The following is an 8,399-nucleotide window of genomic DNA, read 5'->3' as shown; positions in this document are numbered from 1 at the left end:
TTATATATAGCAGTATAAACAAAGCTATTATAAAAGTAATCACCGTAGTCATTATTTTAATATAAGAAATATCGGTTTTCTTAAAAGAACTCTTCATTAGATATAAAGGAACCATTACAAATAACTCTATGAGTAACATGTGAATACACCAAGGTTATATATGACAACGATCTAATAACCAATGGAATGTGTGCTATCCGCCCTACTTACTGTTCCCCGTTGGGTTGTGAGTTTAGGGCAGATGCGCACAATCGATTGTTTATTTACTCAGAGTATATATAACTTGTACCCACTTAGTACGTATAGAAAGGATTTTAATGTCATTTTACTTAACTTCCATTAAGGTAGGAAATATAGGATTTTCTAGAGGAACAGGCAAACTTTTCAAAACAGAAGTTACAACGTACAATACTTTTACTTACACAATTTCAACAACACTTTATAGCATACTCACATCACTAAAATCTTATGAACTCACCATCTTAATTGCTGATCAACTCTTTCAAATAACTTGTATTCTCAGGAGACTATTAGACAGGTGCTCGTGCTGGGGATCAGCTCTTTCAAATACCATATACATATCTCGTAATACTTAACATTACGCCCTCCGCCCGCGAACGTTTCTGCCGTTCTATTTTTGGGGTGTGACAAAGTGTTTGTCTTGATTAAAATCCACACTATCTCTTGAATATCTGACAAGAAAGTCCTATATGTCAAGAGGACAGTGGGAGTCTTAAAGGTCTTGAAAATCTCAAGAACTAATCAAGAATAAAACCTGAAGTTCTTCAGTAACACACGACTTGAGGTTTATAACCTATCGTGTTGACATATTCTGTGCCCATTCCAGTTAAAGTTGGATTTGAATATGAGTTCTTAGAGTTCTCAATTTGTTGCATATCAACTTGGAAGAAATGGGAGGCCCTTAAGTTGCCAGGTGGCAAGAATTTATAGATTGAGTTCAGTCCATATGAGTTTGGATTTGTCATTATCCTTGTCTTGTGACTATGGTTTTGACAATTCACATGGATAAGAACACATACACCATTAAATCTAAGTGTCATAAGGTTTCTCTCTGATTCATGAAAATGATGGTGAGGAAACACTTTCACTAAGTAGATTTTAGCTAGATAGCAATTGTGATATTTGCATTCTCAAAGTCGTTAGTGGAGCATGTGTGATTAACCGACACATTAACATGGACTTGTGAGAAGTGGCAAAGGTCTAAACAATTGAGACTATGATTACAGCATCCCTTTTCATAGTTCTTAAAATTTTTTAGACACACATGTAAGCTATCTAAGATAAGGTGTGTGTTATTGATAAAGTTTTATCAAAGCAATCTAGTATCAGAAATCTAAACTTTGGTAAGAAAGTCAATAAAGTATTGATTTCTAGAAGTCCAGCTGATTTCTGAGTACATGTCAAAGCTAATGGGAGCATAAGTGTTATGCTAATAATCATCATGTTAGTGGGAGCATGATAATTATGATAAAGGTTTCAAGTTAGCAATGTTAATTATAGAAAACAAAAGGTTTCAATTGGGAAAGAGTTGTTTTGCTATAATCAAGGGAGAGGAAATAATACTTCATCTCAAATCTAAAAGCATAGATTGAGGTTTTAATCGTATTTAGTCAAGGATATATATATATATATATATATATATATATATATATATATATATATATGAATTTCATGTTGGCATGGCTCAACATAAGGAAATTATGTATATGGGTCCATTATTTGCGTTCTACAATTCGATTATGATTACGGCATCCATTTTCATAATCTGAGTTATGAGAACTTGGAAAATAGAAATGGAAATGTTATAGCAAAAGACTGGTTTAGTCTTTATGTGAGACATCATGAATCATGTCCCATATGCTTCGGATATAGGATCGATTACATGTGCTATATTCATCCTTTCTAAAATTTTCCAAATGCCTGGGGCATCAAGAAGGGAAAAGGTCTAGAATTGGATATGACTAAAGTGATTAAGCAATTGCCGAGGACAATTTAAGGTTTACCAAGGATTGGTTGCTCAGGGACAGTTGGAAGTATAGTGTTAGTTCTGGAAGGACCATATTGACATAATCTGGAAGGAGGCAACTCTTGTTCAGAAGTAGTAGTCAAAATGGAATAGGGAAGTGTTTCAAAGTTAGAAATTATTCAATCTGTGTAAGATTAGGAAACTTAATGCAAGAAGGATGTTTCCAAGGAGTTGATATCCTTTGGAATGCTCTATAATGTTTGTTGTCAAGTCTTTCTTACTTTGTGCATAATCATTACAAGAGGATCAATGCATATAAGTTTAGAATCTAAAAGATTTCAGTAAATGGCATGAATTTGGAAGTCTTGCATTTGCAGTAAGGATTTGGGACTGTGAAATGACAATCATTGGATTTATGTACAATTGATCTATTTCGCAAAGTAATGATCATAGACAAACATAGTATGCATGCTTGGTGTATGGCATGACTAGTGTTTAGCAAACATAGTGTACATGCTTGGAGCATGGGACAAGTATTGTTTTCATTCAAGAATAAAGTTGATAGCTGAAACAGTATACAATGAATAATGTGTAATCATATGATGATAAATAAAAGGTGTTTTATTTATATTCATAGGTTTTGATACCATATTAGATTCTATTATTATTGTGTTTCATTTTGCATGTTTTGACTTCCAGAATAACTAGGTCGTTCTTCCTGATTAGCTAAGTTATTCAAACCATCCACAGTCGGTCATATGTTGGAAGTATATATGAATCAAGACTGTCATGGGTTGGGCTTGTAAAGGTCCTAGATGTTGGACAAGGCGGTGCTACAACACTCGTAAGTGCTTATAAGTTTTGAGTATTGGATTCAACCCGCGCTTATTGGAATCACTTCATGGATTTTATCACGAGTGATCATGAGACGATAATATCTTATATTCTTCAAACCTAGAGATATGAGTTGTTACCATGAGTTGGTTATACATTGATTGCACGAAAGCGCATTGGTAACTCGATGTTATAAAACGTGCCTTTGTGTATCATTCAACAAGTAGTAGAACAAACCGTATGAGTCGAAGTTTATCCATTCCTTTTACCTTCGGTATAAAAGCGATATATGTGGACCCCTCAATGATTTGGTGATGAAAAATGTAAGTGCTCGGCCGGGCATGGACTGATTTGATTTGTTCAATTAGTCAGTCGTCATAAATCGAAAATCGGGAAACAACAAATGGATAGAGAGAATGATTATAATCCATGTCTCAGTCCATACGATATCTAAAGTGGAGGAATATATGATCCCTTATCTAATGGACAAGTCATTGACAAAGGTCAGAGATCATCGGCAAGGTCAAAGTTCGATAGAAGCTTTTGAGAGCTACGATTGCCAGCCGGTTCTTGTAGTCATATTTGCAAACATAGTTTTAGACTTATCGAAGTGGGAGACTGTTGGATTAATGTCTAAGTCCATAACTATAATTGGTAAGACTTGACCCGACACGGCATGGTCCATTTGGGTTGCATGGCATCATTTATTTGGATAGACTAAAATGAGAGAAATAATACTTAAGGTTTATTAATATATTATACGTTCTAATATATTAATAAGATTATTTAATTAGTAATGATCAAGAAATAATCTAGGATTAATTAAATGATCAAAAGAAGACTAATTAGATATATGGGTTGATTGTGTAAATCGTCCATACTTGTATAGTGGGCTAAGACTCCATGGATTATCAAGTTGGGCTAAAACCCATAGGATGCTCTATGGATGCTCCATGGTGTATTTGAACCCATGGATCCAAGGAAATGGAAAGCCATGACAATTAGGGTTTACCCTAATTATGACACTATATAAAGATCATACTCTTGGGAAAAATCGGCCACTATGAGATGATAGAAAGGGCTAGCCGATTTTATGAAGTGTGGATTTCTCTCTAATCTATTCCAAATGTATTTGGTGTTGTGTGAACCATTTGAGGTGTCAGACTTGGGGCACTAGGCACTCAAGCTTCATGAAGACATTCTACATCAATGAGGTATGTAATTCTAACTTGTTATATTCATATGAATCAATGTTATTATGCTAGTTAGGATGAATACCTTGGAAAGTTCATATTTGCATGTATAATAGAGAAAACATAGATCGAAGGTATTTAGGGTTGCATGCACACATAGGAGTGTTAGAATGCTCATAACCCAACACATTCATCCCAAGGCAACGAAGATGTATAGGGATCTTCTTCCTGGTTATTAGTGTCCCTACATAAAGCGGGATAGGGCTTGTTATGTGGAACGGTGCTTGACTTGCAGGAAATGTCAAGGCTGTGCATCAGCGACCTCATGGCAAGATGTAGTCGTTGGAGATTCCCGTATGGAAATGGAAGGGTATTACTATGGATTTCATCATAAAGTTACCTCAGACTGCGCGTGATATGGATTCGATCTGGGTCATCGTGGATCGGTTAACTAAGACCGTGCATTTTATTCTGATTAAGGAGAGTATTTGTAGAGAAATTGACTGAGGTTTATATCAAGGAGGTTGTGGCACGTCATGGGGTGCCGGTTTCGGTGGTTTTTAACAGAGATGTCTGGTTTACTTCTAGTTTTTGGAAGAGGTTTCATGATTTGTTGGGCATTCGTCTCCATTTCAGCACAACATTCCACCCGTATATCGATGGTTAGACCGAGTGGACTATTCAGACCCTAGAGGATATGTTGCATGCATGTGTTTTGGACTTCGTTGGGATTTGGGATAGCTATCTTCCATTAGAAAAAAATTTCGTATACCAACAATTATCACACCAACATTAATCAACTTCCTCTTGAGATGCTCTACGAGAGGAATTGTTGGACCCCGGTTTGTTTGGGCAAGGTCGGTCAGCGGACTGTGGGGAATACAGAGGTGGTACTCAAGTACACTGAGCTAATTCAGCAGGTTCGGAGTAGGCTCCAAATAGCTCGGAGTAGGTATAAGAGTTATGCCGACAGATGCCAATCAGATTAAGAGTTCCAGGTGGGGGATATGGTTCTCCAGAAGGTGTCACCTTGGAAAGGTGTCATCCGATTCAAGAAGAGGGGCAAGATGGGTCCCAGGTATATTGATCCTTTCAGGGTTTTGGGTCAGGTGGGCCGGATTGCATATCGCTTGGATCTTCCGGATGAGCTTAGTCTGATTCATAGCACGTTCCATGCCTCTCAGCTGTAGAAGTGCTTAGTGGATGATTCCGCAGTGGTACCCTTGGAGGATATTCAGTTGGATGACCGCCTGAATTATATCGAGAGACCGGTGGCAATTCTTGGCCGGAAGACGAAAACCTTGAGGAACAAGGTTGTGGAGTTGGTGAAGGTGTAATGGCAACACCGCAAGGGTTCGGTGTGGACTTAGGAGTAGGAGGATGAGATGTGGGAGCACTACCCGAAACTATTTGGAGTAGTGGAATTCGAGGACGAAGTCTGATTCAAGTGGGGGAGAATTGTAACACTTAAAATGGTTATATTTCATTTTAAACCTTCGTAATTTAAACAATCACGTTTTTGGTCCTTGAGGCTAGTACGCGGGGTGTACTGTAGTGTACGATTAGCGTGCTAGCTAGAGATGGTCATGGGCATTGCCCACATACGCTAGGCATACGTGGGGCTACACTGGGTGTAATCTGTCCAACTTGAAACCCAAACTTTTAGGGTTTAACCCTTATATAAGCTCATTAAGTCCCTTGTGCTTGGCCACTTACTAGCCTCCATATCTCCTAAACCTGAAATTTCGATCCTTAGCCATCATTTTGTGTCTTTGAGCTCTTGAGAAGAAACGTTGGTGTTTTATTACTCATTTTGAAGGGATAGAAGAATATTGAAGGTCCATTGCTTGGTGTGAAGCTTAGAGATCCAGAATCATCATTCCTTTTGCTAGTCATTTGAGGTATGAAGATCTTATCTTGAAAACTCCTTTTATGGATCTTTTTTTAGACTTGTTTATGATCATTTTAGTCCCTTTTAGTTGGTCTGTGTGGGCTTGGTTCATTTCAGAAGCCTAACCGTGTAGATATGGGCCTTTTATGGCCCCTTTGTCCATAAAAATGCAAGCTAGGTGGTGTTTATGGACTCATTCATGTGTTAAGATACCTTTGTTAAGTTATTTTGAGCTTTAGAGCCCCATTAAGCCATGTATTCATGCAAAGTTGCCAACTTTACAGGATAAGTCACCTTAAACAAGTCAAATTTAGAATATGAAGCAATTGATGAAAGGATTAAGTGCTTAATAGGGTTTTTAAGGAACCTGGGGAGTGTGTTGGGTGTACCCAGCTAGTATGCTGCACGTACTGGCCCTAGACTGGATATACTAAGTGTACCAGCTGAGTAAGCCCCGCGTACTCATCAGATGGGCCAAATGGACTTAGCATTCTCGTTTTAGGCCATGGAGTGGATTTCTTCAGTTGGGCCTTATTGGACCATTAAACCTTTGTTTTGGGCCTTTGTTAAGTACAGCAGGGTTCCTTTGGTTGTGTTTCAATAATGGAACTTGGGCCCAATTTGGAAAATTGGGCCATATTTGGTCCTTGGAGGATTATTTTGGAAATTGGGCTTGTGGACATTTGAATTGGGCTTTCGCCTTGGGCTAATTTAGGAATGGGTATAAGGTCTTCTACCTTAGATTGGACGCCTTGTGTGAGTCGGGATCCTATTATTAATTGGATGTTATTTGTGATTATAGCGCGGGGATTATTTTAGCGGGCCAGCAGCAAGAGATTTATCTATGAGATTCAGCAATGTGAGGTGAGTTTCCTCACCGTGCTTAGCGGGTCGAAGGCACCAATGCCAACCCATGGTTTGATATGTTATTATGCTAGTTGTCTGTGTGACTCTTGCATGTGTTATGTGTATATGTTTACCGGGCGGCGCTTGATCCTGGGCGGGGACCGATGACTCTAGTATATGCTATTATCTTTGAGATTATCGCATGTGTTTGTATGTTTATATAATTATATGTTTGTATACCGGATGGGCCCAATGTCATGCGGGGCCTGATGACTGACAGATCTGTATACCGAGCGAGGCTCGATGTCAGGCGGCGCCCGATGACGGGTGGGACCCATTATGTGTTTATTTATATGTGTATGGTATGTGGTATTATGAGGAAACTCACTAAGATTTGTGGTTACGGTTTTCAGTTTTATGAATCCGGTACTTTTGGTGCTAAAGGAAAGAGTTCGGGGTGATTGCATTGCACACACGTTTTGTTCCGCATTTGATGTTTACTCTGATATTGTGATGTTTTGATAAAATTGATATATTTTGGATCTTTTGATGATGTCTTAAACATTGTTTTATTAAATAAAAATGAAATTTTTGGGTCTTATTTTTGGGACGTTTTAACTTGTGAGAAGTTGACACTGAAAATTGGATAGAGCATACTCTCACAACTTTGTGGACATAAAGAACATTGAACACGGATATCGTATGCAAAAGATTCGTCTGTTTTAAGAAAACAAATTATAATATAACTGTGTGCCCGACGAAGGAACTGGCTGCCAGAAAAGTAACCAACACCATTTCGGCCACCTTTCTCCGTCCTACACCACTTCCATCCCCTCCCCTTTCTAACTGCACCCTTTACCTACGATCCCAACCGACAAGAAGCAACGACAAAGGCCAAAACAGCCGAGTGAAGCACCACCGACAACCACACGCCTCTATGACCGGCGGTCCACTTGCGACTGTTCCGGCCAAGCTCCTGCATCCCTTTTTGGGTAAAAATTTGTTTTATAGTTAAGCATATCTATGAGCATGTGTAGTTGTTTTGTCCTAAGGTGTCTCATTTAAAAGTCAGAAATATACGGTCCCTTTTAAACCTTTTAACTTTTCGGGGATAATTAATAGAAAAAATACCTTTTTGTTTACATAAAGTAGTTATAATAGACTAAAAGTTTATATGATATGATTTTATATTATAAACACATGTAAGTTATGTAAAAAGAAACTAGATTAAGTTAGATGTATTTTTACACACACACACACACACACATATATATATATATATATATATATATATATATATTATCTAAAAGTCATTAAATTGAGTTTATATATATATATATATATATATATATATATATATATATATATATATATATATATATATATATATATATATATATATATTCATATGTGTGTATATACCGTTAAAAGTCACCGTTCTGGATATATATATATATATATATATATATATATATATATATATATATATAGAGAGAGAGAGAGAGAGAGAGAGAGGAATGATCATTTGAGAACTAATATATTCCCGAGAACTTGAGAACCAAACGATGATTGTTAGATCAAAATAATCGATGGTTAGGATGTTTTGTGGCATTTTTGTAAATACATGGGAAAGAAAAGGTACCGGTGT

The sequence above is a fragment of the Lactuca sativa genome, chromosome 9, assembly GCF_002870075.4.
Source record: "Lactuca sativa cultivar Salinas chromosome 9, Lsat_Salinas_v11, whole genome shotgun sequence".
NCBI lineage: Eukaryota > Viridiplantae > Streptophyta > Magnoliopsida > Asterales > Asteraceae > Lactuca > Lactuca sativa.
The sequence above is the reverse complement of the archived record's forward strand: the minus strand, read 5'-3'. Positions refer to the sequence as shown.